This window comes from Poeciliopsis prolifica, unplaced genomic scaffold, assembly GCF_027474105.1.
Source record: "Poeciliopsis prolifica strain line A6 unplaced genomic scaffold, Auburn_PproV2 SCAFFOLD045, whole genome shotgun sequence".
NCBI lineage: Eukaryota > Metazoa > Chordata > Actinopteri > Cyprinodontiformes > Poeciliidae > Poeciliopsis > Poeciliopsis prolifica.
This window is the reverse complement of record NW_026562420.1, coordinates 2,096,073-2,114,930: the sequence shown is the minus strand read 5'-3', so window position 1 is coordinate 2,114,930 and position 18,858 is coordinate 2,096,073. Positions and strand designations below refer to the sequence as shown.

General features: G+C 39.2%; 1 protein-coding gene across 1 annotated transcript in view; it reads right to left on the bottom strand.

Moving 5' to 3' along the window:
* tll1 (tolloid-like 1) overlaps nucleotides 1-18,858 on the bottom strand; it is a 51,339-nt gene that overhangs the window by 27,697 nt on the left and 4,784 nt on the right. The window lies entirely within an intron of this gene.

The following is an 18,858-nucleotide window of genomic DNA, read 5'->3' as shown; positions in this document are numbered from 1 at the left end:
AATACTGCCAAACTGGTGATGTGACCAGTTCTGTTTGAAGTAGTTTTTATTTTCTCCTCTCCCTTCAGGCCATTGTTTGTCATTTTTTTGGTGTATTTTTTTAATCAGTTATAAGGCATGGTGGTGAAACCTGGAACTGCTGCTGCACAATTACTCAACATGTTGTTTCTATTCGAAAAAATTCAATCATTTTTAGGTGAATTATTCTGTCATTGAAAAAGAGACATTGACATTAATTTGGGCTTTACAACATTTTGAAATATACCTGGATTCTGGCGGTGTTCCCCTGGTGGTGTATACCGATCACAACCCTCTAACATTTTTGCATTCTTTGCAGAGTCCAAACCACAGATTAAGGTGACGGATGTTGTTTTTTCAGCCTTATTGCCTTGATATCCGCCATATTAGAGGCTCGGATAATATTGTGACAGATGCTTTGTCCAGGGCACCTTGTCTCTAGCTTTAATGGTCCATGTAGTTCATTTTCATTCACCTTCTCTGAAGTTTCTTATAGGCTTCTCCAGTGGCTAGAGTGGGTGAGCTGTTGAGGTGGGGATTGAATGGGTGATTGTGGTAAGGCAGAAAAGGTTGCTGGTATTGTAATTGTCACCTTCAGTTGAATTGCTGTGTCTTTTGGAGTTCCATTAGGGACTCCAGTTTTATGGGGTAATAAATGTTCTTAAAGAGTCACTTGTTTTTGAAGAAGCTCATTTGAAAGAGACTGTTTGGGAAATATGAAATGACTTCAATTACTGCGATTAGTATTTGTTTTCTGCTTCTATTTTTCTTAGAAATCATATTATTACTAAGATGCTTCATCAGGTCATTTTCTCTGACCACTTGTCCTTGCTGGGCCGGAGAGTCGGTGCTGATTTCTGCCGGTCAACAGAGAGCCACAGCCATATTCTATTTTATCAAGTGCCTGTTGTAAACAAACTATAGTTATGTCGTTGAAAACAATGTTGCTGTGAAGAAGCTGACTCACTTAATAGCCAACACGTGAATTTCTTAGAATGGATTAAGATTTGCTTGGCCTTAAGATTCTTAAGGTTGTTCAAGCTTGGATTTATTCGATCTGACCTAGATTGACCCACTAACACTTATTGTGAGAAGGTCTAAATTCCTTTGATTAGATTAATACAATGTGCCTCAGTTCACCGGAATCTAGGATGCAGAAACTGTCCCACATAAGAGAAAGCAGTCCATACAACTCCTGGAGTAGAAGCTTTATTCAAGGAATTAGTCAGTAATGTGATCTGATCTGTGTCGGCCAAACTGCTGCCTTCCAAAGAAGATGCATAAACATGACTGCCTGATGGAAAACAAGCTAGCAGTAATGTTCACAGATGACATACAGAGGTGGGTACAGATATTAAAAAAATCATACAAGGCACAAGCAGACCTGCCTGACTGCCTTTACTCAAGTAAAAGTAGAAAAAATTCATCATCCAGGCTAAAATCTCCAAACACTGCCTCTAGAAATAACTGTGGATGTTTATTTCATTGCTTCAAGCACATATTACCCCATATCTATTTATTTATTTTATTTTATTTATTTATTTCAAATATGATAGTATTCTACAATCATGAACAAGAACAAGGAATACAAAAAAAAAACACATATTTTTGTACCACAATAATCTTAAAATGCTCGAAAAGGAGTAGGAAGAAACTTATGAACTCCTTCCGTATAAACTCATACAATATTTTCATATGGACCCTCATTAATAAATCAAAAATAAAAATAAACAGGTTAATTAATTTTCCGTTTTATCTGGGTTTACATATTTCTAAGTATACACATCCATACTCACACACTCATATGCATTGCAACATGCAACCATCTTAACACTACTGGCTAAAAGCTATGTCCTTTCTAAGGGGTTCAGCCAATCAGCTTACAGCAGTGGTTCCCAAAGATTTTCTTCTGGGCCCCCATATGGATCACAATAAAATTCCCCCCAAAAAGCAAAAAAAATCAACGGGGCACACACATCATTCAACCAGACTTAAACCTATACACATATTTTATTTTCAAACTCCACTGAAGTTTATTTCACACTTCAGGTAGCAACAATTTTGTGTAAGTTTTTTTTTTTTTTTTTTCATCCATACTGCTTCCCATGCGAGCCCCACAGTTTGAGAACCACTGGCTTAGAGGAAATATGTGGTTCCAGCCAATGGCATGTGAAGTAGCAGTGTTCCTATGTATTATAGATTCTCAAGCTGAATTTTCTATCAAATGATTTAGATTAAAAATTTAAATGTATTTTTCGAAGAATGCGAGAGAGAGCAAGACGTTCAGCAGACAACAGGAAGGCTGAACAGCAAAGTTGCTCAATTTCACCCATTTGAGCTTTTTACCTTTGTCTGCCATTGATCAAGCCAGATTTAGAAGTGTTGGTAGCCTTTCTTGAAATCTCAGTTAAAGTTAAGAAAACAGGCAGAAAGAGAAGAGGGGAGACATGCAGCAAAGATCTGCAGCAGACCCACTTGCTGAAGCATTTATATTTTCACTCTTAAAGAAAAAAAAATGCCATAAATTCACGTTTTTTCCTGTCTATTGAATTATTTTATGTTTTCTCTTCCAGGTCCGAGAAAAAAATTCTGAATATTCAGCTCTTAATAAAATGGCTTTCTGGTTTGTGTTTTTGTTCAATTTTTTATTTATTTATTTTTTGCTACAGTAAATGATTTATATTGATCCATCATTTCGAATAGGACCAGAGGTTTTGTGTGGTGAGTGTCTGAAGTGAAGTGAATAAATATGCCGCCACCATCTGATTTAATTTCTAATCATAATAAATTCTATAAAAACCCTACAAACTAAAACTAATTGATTTCAAAATGAGGTGCTCTGACTGTAATGATGCCTTGAAGTCCAACAACTTGCTGACTTTCGGAAACCTTGTCATGCAGCAGCATGGGCTCTCACTTTAAACTTTCTTGTGCACATTGAGAAACTTGTGTTTCACATCAGCTGGAGCTTAGACCAGCTTAGCACTGCTTACTTACACACCACACAAAAATGCACACACTGAGCCACCAGGTCGGTGGTCTTACAGTGGTCTAATATCAGGTCATGTGTAGGACTTTTCTGGAAAGCTGCTCTCATTAATGACCCATAAAAGCCTTTCTAATTCTCTCTACCTGTTCCCCGTCTCCGCAGTCGACTTCTGACATAACTTTGAATGTGAGCCACGCAGGCTTACGTTCAAAGTTATAATTCACAGAATTCATTTCTCGCACAGGATGTGAACAGATTTCCTTAGAGCAGGATGTAGCTGAAGGAATCTTGGACTAATCAACAGTTCATATCAACGGGTAAAGTGCAGGTTAATGCTATGCTCAGTGGCCTTATCTTAACAGGTGCGAAAAATCATTCGTAAAAATGGGATTCAGGGGAACATTTCACTCGAGTTTTTACTCAGCTGAGAAAAGTCTTGTGTTAAAATAAAAAATGATCTTAGAAAAATCACAAGTGACACAGAGGCAAGGTTTCAATCAGCCGCTGGTCAGCAGACTGAACCTCTTCAGCTTGTCGCCATACACACCAAAGAGGATGATAAACCGAGGGGGGAGGGGCATCACTGTTTGAGAACTTCAGCGAAAAATTATATTTTAGGGTTGTAAACTTCATCTGCATGCTAAACATGTCAAAAAATAGTCCAGATATGTGTTGAGTTTTTCTAAACGCTGTGAGGGTTTTTTTTCTAGGAGTTGTCAGAGGAGACTGAATTTTTCAGGAACAAGCACTCCAGGCAGGTCTGGTGAGTAGCGAGGGATAAATATCTACAGAAGCATCTCATTCCCATTGTTAAGCACGGAGGGGGAGCTGTGGCTCTGTCTTTTGGGGGATGGGGAGTAATTAATTACAATGGGTAATTACTTGATAATGATCTAAAACATGTGGAGGGAACAACACAGAAAAGGCTCATAGGTCACAAAATAAACCTTCCAACATGGTTATCTCAAGCCCCAGGCTTAAAGAACAATAGAACCCATCAGCAGAAGAAAATAGAGAAAAACAAGAGGATCCTTCTCTCTCTGTGTGTACATGCTCCTTCTTAAAGAGACGGAGGCCCAATATAAGGCGTTAAATTACAAAGTCAAATTTCTATGGAGTCATGTTTGATACACACAGCATTTTTATAATGTAACATAATTCCTTGATTTTGCAATAAAATGGCCTGGAAAATACAGAGCACTGTCCCCTTGCCTGTCCTCTGATGATGGGAAGTCACACCCCACTGATGCCTTGGAGCTGATGGTTTATAAAGAAAAAGAACTCCAGGAACCAAGAACAAATGTTGCATGTGAAGCTTCAGAACTGCACATGTTTGACGGTTTCACCTTCCATTCACCACCATCAATATCCCACACTCTAAATCAAAAGGCCTAAAATCATTTACTATGGAATAAATATGTCACGTTAGACATTTTTATTGCAGATTTGAGATACAGCCATGCACCAAAAGGCTCACAAAGAGACATAAGTAATAGTTTAACTGCTTTGTGTTTTCACAGCTGTAACTTTCAGTCAGACAGTTCTATTCTCCCTTTATAGCCGTAAATAAACAGGGTTTCTTTAACCCATCAAAAACACAGCAGCTTTTACTGTTTGAGTACTGAATAGATTGGACATGGTTGTGGAGATACTGGTTCATGCATGAGCTTATTAACTGGTTTAAAAGCCATAGAACATGTTACCAGCGCCTCCATAACTTAGGATTTTGTATAAATTTGACTTTTTTTTTTACAGACTTCAAGAGAAGCTCATTTGGTGCTTGTGTCTGCACCTGCACTACAAGGGGAAGTAAATGCAGTTAATTTAGTCAAATAAACAACTTTTACGCAAGGATTCAGATGCTTTATGAAGACATAATTAATCCAAAATGAACCGACTTTATGCTGGAAGTTCTTCCACCTGCTCTGGCTTGGGAACAGCAGCCAGTGGAAGATACTCCAGGAAACAATTACAGCAGATCCATAAACATTCTTCTACTGACTCTGTTCAACTCCAAGAAGGATTTCTGCCTTGCTGATAATGTTGGAGTCAAATGACTTGATTTAACACCTGATAAGATCTGAGATTTGACAAACAGGTTGAAGGTTTATTGAACTATTATTTGGTATAAAAAATCATGATGTGTTAAAAATGACTTGCTGAACTTCAAACTAAGTGATTTTGACTGTAGTGTGGCTGTTAGTGATGGGCTGCTTACAAACCGCTGATCTTACAAATAAAGGCCCAAAGAAGAAGCAGATCCAGTGAGTGGAAGTTGTGTGGAAGAACGACATCAGAGGATAAAGGAGAACAGGCAGACTGGTACAAGATTGCAAACAGGCAACAGCGGCTCAAACAACAACTCACTGAAACCAAGGAATGCAGAATACCGACTCTGAGCATATGACACATCAAACGTTGAAGCAAATGGAGACCACATCAAGTGGAACGCCTGTCAGCTAAGAACCCAAAGGCTACAATTCACACCAGCTCACCAAAATTGGACAAGAAAGAGATTAGTTGGAAAATGTCTTGCCACAACAAGTCATGAGTTCAGCTCTTTGGTATCTTGAGATTTGCCTGTTAACTATTACACCCGGGGTCTTCAGCGCCGGGCCTGGAGGGCCCCATCCTGCAACTTTAGACATGCCTCTGCTTCAACTCACCTGAGTTAAATAACGAGCTGAATTCTGGAGAACTTCATGCACGGAGAAGGTGATTCAACCATTTCATTCAGGTGTGTTGGACACGGCACACATCTAGAAGGAACACCGGCCCTCTACCACTGGATTTGTAGGACCCTGGATTATGCTCTACTTGAACTGTCGGCCCAGCTATTTTTATAGATAGTGACAAGTAAAAACCCAATCTAGCTTACTCTAAATCTTAATTACAACAAAAAGACAAGCAAGTTTTTTTCCAAAAGACATTTTAAGTAATCAGAATAAGAGGAGGAACTCCTAAAATCATGGAGTACCAACATTTTTGGATCATTGTCAAGAATGAAACTGTACAGGAGTTTCATTCTAAGGTTTCCACACCTGGTAGTCTAACAGACTGTGTGTGATTTGAGACCAAAATTGCTATATTTGTAACATTTGCAGCTGGTGCACTGTGTTAAATGATCCAAACTAATGAAGAACCTATTCTCCTCCTCAAGACCCACAGAAGGAAACGACATGGAAAAGTCAGAAGAAGACATCGAATGAAGACATCGAAGAAGACATTCTTTGCAAAATGTAAACAAAAATGGAGCGGCGTCAGATTTTAGTGGTTGTACGATTTCTCTTTTGTCTTTCACAAAAGAATCCGAGCCATTTCTCCTGCTAGCACTATACTTGTGTGATTGTTTTGGTTGTATTTACCCAGAATGCCTTGGAGCATAGTTTGCGTCTGGTCCACTTGGCATTCACATATACTTTCAAATCACGCCTGAGTTCAAGTCAACCGAACTGAGATGTGGAGTTTAGTTCTGTTGTGAATGCACCCTAGAAGAGTTATTGCATGAATGATGTCTTTATAGACCATACTAAGAGACAATGGGTTGTATCTAAAGAAGTATGGAATCAAATTACATTTTGACATGAATGAGCTTACTTGGAAAGTAAAATGATCTTCATATTCCTGAAAATTCCAAAGCTGCTTTAACTGAGCAGGAAACAAAAAATGCAAAAAGGACCTTTACAATAAACAGAAGTCGTGTTAAATGTCATGTGATCATAAGTCATACATTTTACGAACGAGTTTTTCTGAGGGAACGGAGATTGCAGTTATTAGATTTGATTCTGTCAAACAAGTAAAAAAAATTTCTCTTGTTCATCCAGCTGGTTTCTCTGTATTTGCACCAGTTCATATGGACGGCATTGTTGTGAATGCCTAACAGATAACCATCTCTCTTTGACTATCTGAGCTTAATTATTGCTCTCTTTGGGGATTAAAGACACTAATACATTAACAATAGCTGAGGAGAGGCTTGTCATTTGCTTAATCAGGGTAGCTATTGAAGGAAATGGGGGACAAGACCAGACTATTGTGTCATTAAGTCCATTGTACTGAAGGAGACAGAAGCAAACCACTGATTTACAAAATACTGTGAACTGTGTTGCCCAGACCCTACAGATCAAGGACGATTTAAAGAGGATTTTCCTTTTTGCTGTGCAACATAACTGATCATAACATTTATTTTATCAAAGCTTTTATGTACTAAGTGCGTCTCAAGCTTCCCCTGTAACAAATTAGGGAAAATCAAAATATAACTGTAGCTGAGTTTACCTGATCTTGTGTATAGTTTAGAACAGCGTTTTACCATTAGGGCCAAAAATGTCACAGTGAAGGCCACACTTTTAAAAATTAAAACTGAACAGATTTCTTCCTTAACACATTTACTGTTTGTATTGCTTCAGTAACATAATATATGGATAATATTTTAATAAGGCAAAGATCATTATCAATCCAAAATATAAACACAGTCTTGAATAGTTGTTTTAAATGACAGGTAAATATTTTTTTAGTTATTTTTGGTGGTTTATTGTTCTCTTTTTTTTTTTAAAAAAAAACCCATTGTTAGTTGAAAAGAAATACTTTCTATTGTTTTAAAATTTTACTTGTCAGTGGAAATCTCTAATTGATTGCAAACTTGCAAGATTTTTGAATGTGGACCGATGAGCAGTCAAAGAAAATCCTCCAAAGGGCCGTAAAGGGTCCCTGCACCACAATTTGAACATCCCTGGTTTAGAACATCTTGGACTTGCTTAAGCTAACTTAGATAAATACAGACTCTTCATAACAATGGCTAGAAACAACCCCTTCAACTTTTAAAGCATGGATTTGTGAGCAAACTCACTTTTTGGACATTTTCAATTCATTTTTTACTATTGAATTAGCAAGATGTGATAAATTTGATATATAAAGTATGGAGCAAATAAATCAGAACTGAAAACGTCTTAAAGATGATTTCAGAAAATGAAATCACCACAATTACATAAAAATAAGCCAAAAATAAATAATGCAATAAAAAGCCTAGAAACTGTAGATATGCAAGATCTTTTAAAAACTTAATTTAAGACTTAATTTTTGCCACTTAAGAACTGCAAAGCTAGTTTATTTGATTCTGAGGGGGTTAATGTGGGTGCGCCACTTTATATAAGTACTTATGTTTTATGGTCCTGTTTTATTTGTCATTTATTACACTATGCTGTACCCGTGGTGTCACAGTTTTAGCTAACACTCCCTCTAATGTGTCTCCTCCCACCGCAATATTTCTGTTATGCAAAAATAAAACCCATAAAAATGATAAAACTCCACAAACACAAAAGAAGCACCTATTTAACAAAATGCGGTTTATTTTATGTACGATGGGTTGTCTTGCCGCTGCATTACAAACCATTTTTACACTGCGTTTGTTTCTAAATGTATGAAGCCTTTGTTACAGTAACAAAGAAGTTAAATATGTATTTTTTTCATACATAATTTCAACCTAACAAACGGAACTACAATGATTAAAGGCTTCCCAGAAAAAGAGAGCTGACACAAGCAGATATGCAAACAGAGAGGAGAGAGCGCGCTCTGTGATAGTAATTTTGGCTCATCGATTGGGGTCTTGTTAGTCCACAGGGATGCCATAAATAGCCCAAAGTCAAGCCTGGGATGAGGAGGGGTTAGTTAGGACTGCACTGCTTGTAAGAGGCAGGAGGAACAGAATCGATGTAAAAAAAAAAAAAAAAATGCCGGGACCCTCCCAGGAGATCTGCATCATGCTGACCGGGGCCTTACTGTTTGCCCTTCAGGAGAGGCATTGCAGCAAACACACACACACCCGCACACACACACAGAGTCTAATGCAGTAATGCACCAAACACGAACTGAAGAAACAGTTCCAACTTGCAGAACAGTTTTCAGACCAGTTAGTTTAGTTTCCATTTGGGATCAATCAAATAATGAGACATATTTATTTTGTTTAATGGTAAAATTACAAAGTTTTTACATTTTTACTGTATATCTTTCAAAAGTGAACCTGTCATTTGTGTTTCTGTCAAATTGACTCTTAAATGTGATCTACCTTTGAGTAAATGCATCGACGTTAGAGTCTTATGAGAAACACAATGATACTGTAGAGAAACACAATGCTCTACTGAGTTCTTAAAGGAGCAGTGTTATGTAAAATAAACTTTTTTTGAGCTTGACATGAAGTTATGTTATTCCCTCATCAGAAACACGGTGCACATGTTGCCTTGATTCTTTCATGAATGTTTGAGAAATCCTTTAATCTCCCGTAGCAACCATTCAGCTGTGCAAAACACCTGGGTGGTCCTAGCTCCGCCTTCGAGATATAGCTGCATTTTCCAAGTTTCTGAACTTCTGCCTCACAGAGCAGCCCTGGCCTCACTCAGCTCCTTCAGACTAGCCAGCCACAATCAGTAAACATCTGGTGGAAACGTTAAACGACTAACAGAGGAGCCATGTTGTGATGACTTCCTGAAGGCGAAGTTTCAGAAAAAGCAGGAGTTTCTTAAAGAGGCAGAAGCCCAGTTTCAGGGTGTTAGATTACAAAGTAAATTTTCTTTCAAGTCATATTTGCTATATGTAGCATTTTTTAATAACTGAAGTTAACATGGCTACCTGATTGTGGTGAAATGGCACTCTGTGGCTGGAAAATACTTAATACTGTCCCTTTAAAGCTGAGCTGGAGAGGTTTTCACTCTGTCTCACTGTCTGAAGGCCCCACCACAGCAGGGGTAGTCTTTGCAGGGTCCCCCACTTTGAGCACTGGGACACCACAAGGTCACATGCTCAGCCCTTTGCCCTTTAGACTCGCATGCAGAAAACCTGATCAGGTCATTCACAGAAAACCCACAGTAGTGAAATGCAAGTCATTGTAGAGGGAAGAAATCCAAAAGCCACAACAACCTGTTACTCAAAACATCACGAGAAAGACAAGACAATAAATTCCAGAGCACAAACCTCATCGGTTCAACAGCCTGTCGATTACAGAGGGTCAGAGCATTAAAGTCCTGGAGGTTCAGACCTCTAATGAACTCATCATGTTGATGAACACCACTGGAACCTGAACTGGGCCCAAGTTCTGATCATGTCAGGCTCCGCAAACCCTCAAATGTGAACTTTTAAAAGTGCTGCCACCAGACAAAATGGTACCAGTATGCCCAACGCTGAATCACCAGACTGGCACACTGGTGCTTTTTGGCATTAACTATACATGATCTAATCAGCTGTTATTCACCTGAGTGTTAATTTCTAATGTTTTTACACTAATCCGAACAATCCCAGAGAAACGTTTTTAAACGTACACATCATGATAGTAATTGTAAAAGTTTACCCTCGTCTCGGACACACAGGGAAGCATCTCACACAAACACACACACACTTAAAGATTACATAGTCCTGCCGAGCCGAGCTCCTCATTAAGCAGATATGAGGTCACACTGCAGGTGGGTGAATATGAGTGTGCACATGCGGCGCCAGGTGCTGATGCACGTACACTTGGAATTTCTCATATTGTGTACAACTCCAGCTGGGAGCGTACTGTAAATTCAAAGAGGGATTATCTGGGCCTCCGTTGAGGATTTTCTCCAAAATTAATCGCTCTGATCCATGTTAACTCTGTAGGGCAGCGTCAGGTGCTGCAGTCGTGGCTTAATAATGTACCACCACTGTGGAAGTGGTGGTGGTAATGAGGGGAAGAAGTTTAGGGTCTCAAAATTTGAATGCTACAGCATGTTTTCCAGCTTAAAGGGCCTCGAGGTTGTCGCTCCTCCCAAGAAACTCTTATTCCCATCAAATGGTAATTAGGCTGTAAAAAAAGGCAGGGTTCATTATGAACAGAGACTGTGGTTGGCTTAGATTTAAAGTTTTGCACAGAACACAAAATAGCCTCCAAATAAAGGATCTGAGCAAACATCAAATGACTTTATGTGACTTCAATTTTTAAAACAAGAGCTCACTGAACCACCCACATCTCAGATGTTTTTCCTGTTAAGAGCTTGAGTCAGTCAAAGCAGTCACTGTTTTCCTTGGTGTGCCTGTCACGGGTGTTCGGGTTTAAACGCGCGGTCGCCAAAGTTTGGGATAACAGAAACAAAAACGTCAATCAAAGCTAGATTAAAAACGATCCCACTGCTCTACAGCATTTTGAGGTAGTTTGTGCAAGACGTCCTGGTTAAGTTTAACCCAACACTAAACGTTCACAGGGAGGAAGCAGTGCGAGCGCCCAATGCCACAGATATGTGGAGAGCAAAGAAACAGCTCAGATATTGTTGAGGTAGGCTGAATGTGACTTAACTTTTCCACGGGAAATCGACTTCTCCACCTGGAGGTGGTTTTCATAAACCCAGTTAGGTTCAAAGCCGCCACATCTCCACAAATGATGCTCAAGCTGTTCTTCAAGACATGCAGGTCCCACTTAACCCTAAAGCACAACCCAATTCAGTCAGATCACCATGATTCAGTCCAATGCAATGTTACCACATTCAGATTCAAACAGTCTGTTTGCAAACACTCAGTGGATCATAAATGGAAAAAATACAAATATATGCCAAATAAATTTGGCTCATGTGATAAGGAAAAATAGATATACATATAAAATACAGGAATTTCCATGAGCTAACTTTTATTTATGAGGCATTACTTGGACTTCATTTTGAACGGCAAAAGAAAGAACTTATTGTTTCTTCCTGTCTCGTTTGCTGGGACTGAATTTGGTAAAAAGCTTCTTTCTGATCTCATATTCTGGAACCTGCAACAGAAACTTGAAATTGACTGAATTTATCTCATTGAGTCATTTGACCTCCAAACTAAAGATTTTCAGACTGATTTGATGACATGCATCTGATTTTAATAGCTTGTTGTTTTACCTCTAACTTTTTGCTTTTTGTTTGTGGCTGCCTCTTAGTTGATTCTGATAAAGACAATGATAAAGATTCTGATAGAGTAAATGATTTTATTTTTTATAGATTAATTTCACTGAATTCCCTTGAATTTTCACAATGTAGTAAAAATGTTGGTATATATTTTTCATGTCACTTTTCATGTCTATGTGCAAATTATTTATTTATTTTTTTTACATAATTTTCCACACATTTCAATATATCTATTCTATTCCAAAGGTTTTGTATTTTTCTTAATTGTTAAACTTAAAGCCAAAATAAAATTGTGGCTCTTTAAAACTGAGAACAAATTTCCTAAAGTAGTTGCTTATCAAAATCAATAATTTGTACGTTTTGGATGGAAGCACTACTGAAAAGTAGTAATTATCTATCGAATGCAAATGTTTTTTTTTCTTAATAAAATAAAATAAAATAAAAACAATGGTACTACTTAGGATGGAATAATAATCAGAAAATTTACCTTTAACCACCATTAAAAGGACACTAGATTCCACCCAGAAGCCCAAAGTTTTTATCGCCATGTTTCAGGCGTGTTGGTAAAATTGAAAATACACATGGGAATGATCTAAATTCTACTGTCATGTCAGATATTGTTCACTGCAAGTTATCATGATAAACTGCATCAAACTTAACGCAAGCATAGCAGTTACACAACGTTTAGTTCATTAGCACAATGAGTACTTCCCATAATATTCATATATAGACCCAGAAACAGAAAAAACAATAAGAAAAACTGATGTAACTTTTGAACTAATTTCCTGCAGTGTGAAGGAGACCACTGCCACAAAGGCTGGTATAGTCCTTCTGGTTCAAAACACCAGATGATTTTAATTCGATTGACATGATATTATTATGGGCTTCATAGTCTGGGTGTGAGTAATAGTCACACTATGTACAAGTGAATAAATGAGGAAATAGAATTAAGCCCAACAGGCGAGGCTATGTTGTTAAACTGGTGGGAAGGTTTGCTTCCGGAATAAAAATTGTTTATGTTTTTGTTTCGAGTCACAAAACCTGAACTTTCGCTCAGCGTAAACTTTCACATCATCTTGTTTTTCTATAAGTCAGAAAATTGGGATGAAGAGTCAGCAGGACTCTGACATCAACGCAACACGAAGTGACCCGAAGACGATGTTTTCACAAACCGTTAAAAGCCGTCATTAACCATAAACACTTAACTGACATTAATCTCCATAACTGACAAAAAGAATGAATCACTGTTCTGGTTCTGATTGGCCATTAAATGCAACATGTTGCCTGAAGGCAGCAGCTTGTCAGATGGAGATTTCAGGTCTGCTAGATCTTATCTGAACATTGCACAGACTTTGGGGTGATTTTCCTGGGATGTTCATTATTTCTAATATTAACACCTCTATTTAATATTTTCACTTGTGAAGACTCTTTCTTACTTCAGAACGATGCATTTTCATTTTGTCTGGAAATGACTCTACAGCACTTCTCAAATTGATGGGCAGCAGCAACTGCAACTCTGAAGTTGAAGCTGCCTTGAAATTGGGCTGTTGTCTCTTCAGTCACTGCTCTTTCTGACACCTCATGAAGTCATCACAACATGGCTCCTCTATTAACCGAATAGAGGCATTCTCATATGATGAGCTCAGCAGATGTGCAGTTCCACCAGGAGTTTGCTAATTGCTGCTGGCTAGTCTGAAGGAGCTGAGTGGGGAAGTGATGGTGGAGGGACTGTTCTGTGAGGTGGAGGTTTGAAAACTGCAGCTCAGAGGAGGAGCTGCGTCTCGAAGGCGGAGCTAGTTCCACCCAAACATTCAGCATATCTGAATGGTTGCCACGGGAGATTAAAGGATTTCCCAAACATGCATGAAAGAATCAGTTAAACCTGAAATGACTGAGGCATGTGGAGACTGCAGTCTGCTCATAGACATGCAACATATTCTGGTTTGTATTCATCTGGATTAAAACAGGTCCAGAATAATCACTCCATAAACACATAAGAAGCACGAGAAGGCCAAATAAGATGATAATAAATGTACAAAATCTATTGTTTTATATATAAATAAATATCTTCCTCATATGAAGCTGCGTTACTTTGACAGTCCAGGTAAAAATGAGTTTCGCTGTGCAGAGAAAGCGGCTTTTCCTTCGCCTCTGAGGGATTTAGGTGAATGATTTTCTGCTGCTATAAATACCAGCAGGAATGGCGAGGTGACAAAAGCGCCCACAGCTTTAATAATTGAGCAATGCGTGGCAGGTGGGCAGAATGCCGGCAGTGCTGACTCATGGCTTCACCGGCGCCGGAACGATTCCCGCTCCAGAACAAACAGTCGGATCCCGCCACATCTGTGCTGAAGCGGGAATCCTGAGGAAGCTCAGCGGCAGCAGCCCGGGAAAATCCTGTTTAATATAACATGAGTGAGACCAGTTGCTCTCTTACAGACACACACATTAAAGAGTGTAGCTCGCACATTGCTGCAGCTTCCTCACTACTGTGGAAGAGCAGAAGCAGAGAACAGTAGCCACAGTTTGCTGGCACGTTATATAATCAAACTGTAAAATGTAAGCGAATTTTTAAAATTTTCTCTTTGGCACTGAAGAAAGGGAATTGTGCCATTTCAGAATGCTGCGCATGAACAGGCACAAAAACTGGGGCAAACAGACGAGGAGGTGATGAAAATTTTAAGCTATTCCACAACTGTGGAGCTCTATTTTATGAGAGAACAAGAGCTAAAAGAAACAGACGAGCAGAAAAAGACATCTGAAACTGTCTCTGTAAATCCACTTCAATAAGTGCAGAAAAGAAGGAAAAACGTTCTTTAAAAAAATCTGAACAGACTGAAGAGACCGAAGCATAAATGCATCTTCTGGTAACTCAGTGTAGTTTGTTGCAGTGAGGAACAAAAGTCTTGAACTGTGAGACACTGTTAACAATTAAAAACTGTGGAAACCCAATAAACAAGAAGTTAAACTCCAGCTTGCTGTTGTTTTTCTGAGACATTCGCTGACGAAATAAAGAGCTAAATCATAATGCAAGCAATGGGACAGTGATGGGACAAGACTCTGTCACACACACACACACACACACACACACACACACACACACACACACACACACACACACACCCACACACATACCCACACACACACACGCACACCCAATCTGTGTATGATTACATGAACAGCTACAGTGTACATCAGCCTGGAGACATAAAGAAAAACTCAGATTCTCAGTTGCCTTAATTCAGCTACATCCACATCTGGGGCAGATGCTTCTGACATTCAGCTGTGAGGATGATTGAACTCTCAAATACTGTTGGATTATATTGTAGTTCATTTTCTGTTTTCCTCAATGAGATTTATGAAAACAAAAATATTGGTGCTAATCAGGTTCTTCTTGGCTAATGCGAATTTCCACTTTTCATTGAGGCCTCACCTATAAATTTTATCTTTGATACGTTCCAATCTTTTTCTTCTTATGGATCATAAGACATAAAAGCTTGTTGGTGGAAACTTTGTTTACGGTATGTTCAGATACGAAATGTAGCAAAAACTTCACCATAAAGGTAAAGTAATGCTGCAGGCTTTTTAGTAGAGGAAGTAGATTTGAATGAAGTTGTGAACAAAAGCGAATAAAAGAACTTGAATCAGAGATGATGCTGTTTGATGCAGGTTACAAATTTTGTCTTTTTTTTTTATCATTCCATAATTTGCACTGCAATTTACAACATTCATTATGGATTCTGCAGGCAGAAAATTCCATTTTAAAGCACATTCAAGTTACCTTCTGTAATTTGAAATTAGGCCTCTGTCTCTTTAAAAACTCCTGCTCTTTCTGAAACTCCGCCTTCAGGAAGAGATCATAACATGACTCCTCTATTAACCCTTTAACAACATTTTTACCAGTGTTGCTATAAAGAGCTCAGCAGATGCACAGTTCCACCAGGTGTTTGCTAATTGCTACTGGCTAGTCTGAAGGAGCTAAGTGGTGGAAGGCTGCTGTGTGAAGCAGAAACTCAGAGGCTTAAAAACTGCAGCTCCAATCAAGAGCGCAAGCTATCTTCAGCTCATGCTATGCTACGCAGACATGTAGCATTGATGAGGATTCACTCAACCCAGCATGACAAAACCTCGGAGATGTTCATGATTCCAAGATTGGCCTTATTTTCTAATTGTTCCAGGTAATAATTAGATGACCATCAGGGGGTATTCAATGACTGTGGACAAATAATGAAACGTTCATCCTCGGATGGTGGAGTGATCATTGTGTAAAATAAAGAAAATGAGAAAGTGATTCCAGAGTAAATAATGACACCAGCGCTGTAGTACCAGGTCAATTTTCCACTTTTCTTCCTGATGCAAAAGACAAAAACAAAACCGGGAAAAATCATCACTCATAACTCCTAAAAGAGAGAAATTGTTCAAACCCCAACACTAAAATACATCTTCATGTTTTCAGGCAACATGCATGAGCTGCATGGTGCCACATTAAGCCTGGGCAGTTTGTGGACAGAAGGAACTTGTGCTTGCAAATCCTCAAACTGGATCCTGAACAGGTGCAGATAAAGTGCTGACATTTTTATACAGCAAATATAAATCAGTTGGGCAATGTCACTTATCTAGAGGCACATTAAACTAAACGGTTCAGGAAAACCAGAATTGTTGTCTCAGCAACATAGAGCTGTAAGCCAATTCTAATACACACACAAAAATCTGAAAACCCACAGAAAACCCGCGTCCTTCTGTGATTACTGCTGTTGTCTTTAGGGGGGGAGAGGAAAGGTATTTGTTTTCTTGGATCCCTCCTGAAGAAACAGCTTTCAGAGTTTGGACACTTAAGTTTGTTTAGCCTGCACTCGAGTGTGTGTGAGCATTTTATGAGAACAGTGATTTGGAAGGAAGCATGAATGACTCTTGAGTAAAAGAAGGAGCACGTGCGCGTGCAAGCGTGTGTGTTTGCGTGCACGCGTGTGTGTCATCTCCAGCTGAGCGGCAGGATGCAGACAACCAGGAAGAGATAAGCGAGGGTGAATGGAGGGAGCTTTGCCTGCGTGCGTATCCAGCGCGCGGGCGAGCTGGGGTTGGAGTGCTCGCGTGGGGAAATGGCTTCACAAAGGACGTGGAAGTGCGCGTTCCCCTGTCTGCCAGCGCGGGACTCGGAGGAGATAAGCAGACAGCCAAATACAATCCCCCCCAAGCCCCCTTAGCGTTTTCCCAGCGAAAACAGGAGGCGGAATACCAACCGCTCCGACGACGATGCCACAGGGTCAGGCCTGGAATGAGTTGAGCTTACAGGTCTTCCAAGCTGCGCCTGGAAAAAAAGCTACAAAACACCGAAACCCACTTCTCCGTGTGTGCTAGAAGGAAGGTTTCACTATATTTTCCAACGGCAAGATTATAAAATTGTTAAAATACTAAGATGTGTTTATTTTCAGAGGTACAGAGGGCTGCACAGTAACTTAAAAGGATGGTGTAAAGCAAATTCAACTTTGTTTCAGCTTCACCTCATGTGATATTGCTATTCCCTCAACAGAAACACACCTGGAGTGTTGCCTTGATTCATTCATGAATGTTTGAGAAATCCTTTAATCCCCATGGCAACCATTCAACTGTGCAAAATACTTGGTGGGATCCAGCACTGCCTTCGAGGCGCAATTCCTCCCTGGAGCTGCAGATCCCAAACTTCCGTCTCACAGAGCATCTCCTCCACCGCTTCCTCACTCGGCTCCTTCAGACTAGCAAGCAGCAATTAGCAAACACCTGGTGGAACTGAGCATCAGCTGAGCTCATTATAGGAGCTACTTCTCAGAGCAACGCTGGTAAAAACATTGTTAAAGAGTTAATAGAGGAGCCATGTTGTGATGGCTTCCTGCATGGGGATCACTGGAATGAGCTGAAATCTGAAAGTTTTGGGTTCTGATGTGCCTCTGAGCAAGGTAATTAAGTAGTAGTCTGCCACTGAAAGGGAAATCGGGATGATTGTCATCACCAATCAAGCTGAAAATTAGGCAGTATCAATCAACAGGTGATTTTTTTACTGCAGTCCAATCAAAAGTTTGTTCCATTGTAATAAGAACATTCCTCTTTGTCTTTATCTCTGAATCAAGTGCTAAGTAAGTCTGAAGAATTTCATATCCAGGAATATGAAATTGCTGGACTTACTACCATACAGGTGCATTCAAATCCATCCGATTCAATGCCTAAAATATTCCAGAGATGTCTGTTTATGACACAGACAAAGTGTGTCATAGAAAAAAACTTCTCTTTACCGAGAGCCAAGAAACGATTGTGAATAGAACTAAATGAAACAGTTTGATGTTAATATCAAAGGCAGACATGTATAGATTTCTGCTGCCATTTTTCACCGACTGTCCAAAGCTGTATTGGCACTGTGCTAATTGACTTAGATGATTGCTTTTGGGTTCAGAAATGCATTTTTAGACATAAATTACTGGTCTTAGAGTGATGCAAAAAAAAAAATACATTTTGTCAATTAAAACATTTTGTCTCATAGAAATCTGAATCCTAAAGAGCAGGAAAGAAAGCCAAATTTAATTTTTCTCTAACAGCATCAAAATAAATTGCGGTATCTCAGCCTTAATGAACACTCACACAGGATGTTCTAAAAACACACACAAAAAAACACCTACAGAATTTTAAACTCCAGGAAATCGGACAGTTGTTTGACTATTTTCGGTTTTCTGCAGTGAATCTAGATGCAGTGAGTATAATAAATTCTTTATGTCTTTATGTCGTACATTTTCTGTGTTTCACTCGGTTATTTTAACTGACAGAACTCGCTCTGGCAGTCAAACCCATGTGAACCTGCTGGGCTTCCATCCGAACACACTCACACAACACAAAGTGTATGTTTTTAGTGCAGCGTAAAGCCACGGAGTGGCGAGAAGAAATCCCTTCTGCACAGATCTGTGTAATTTACACATCAAAACACACACAGGGAGGGCTGTGAGCTCTGTATAC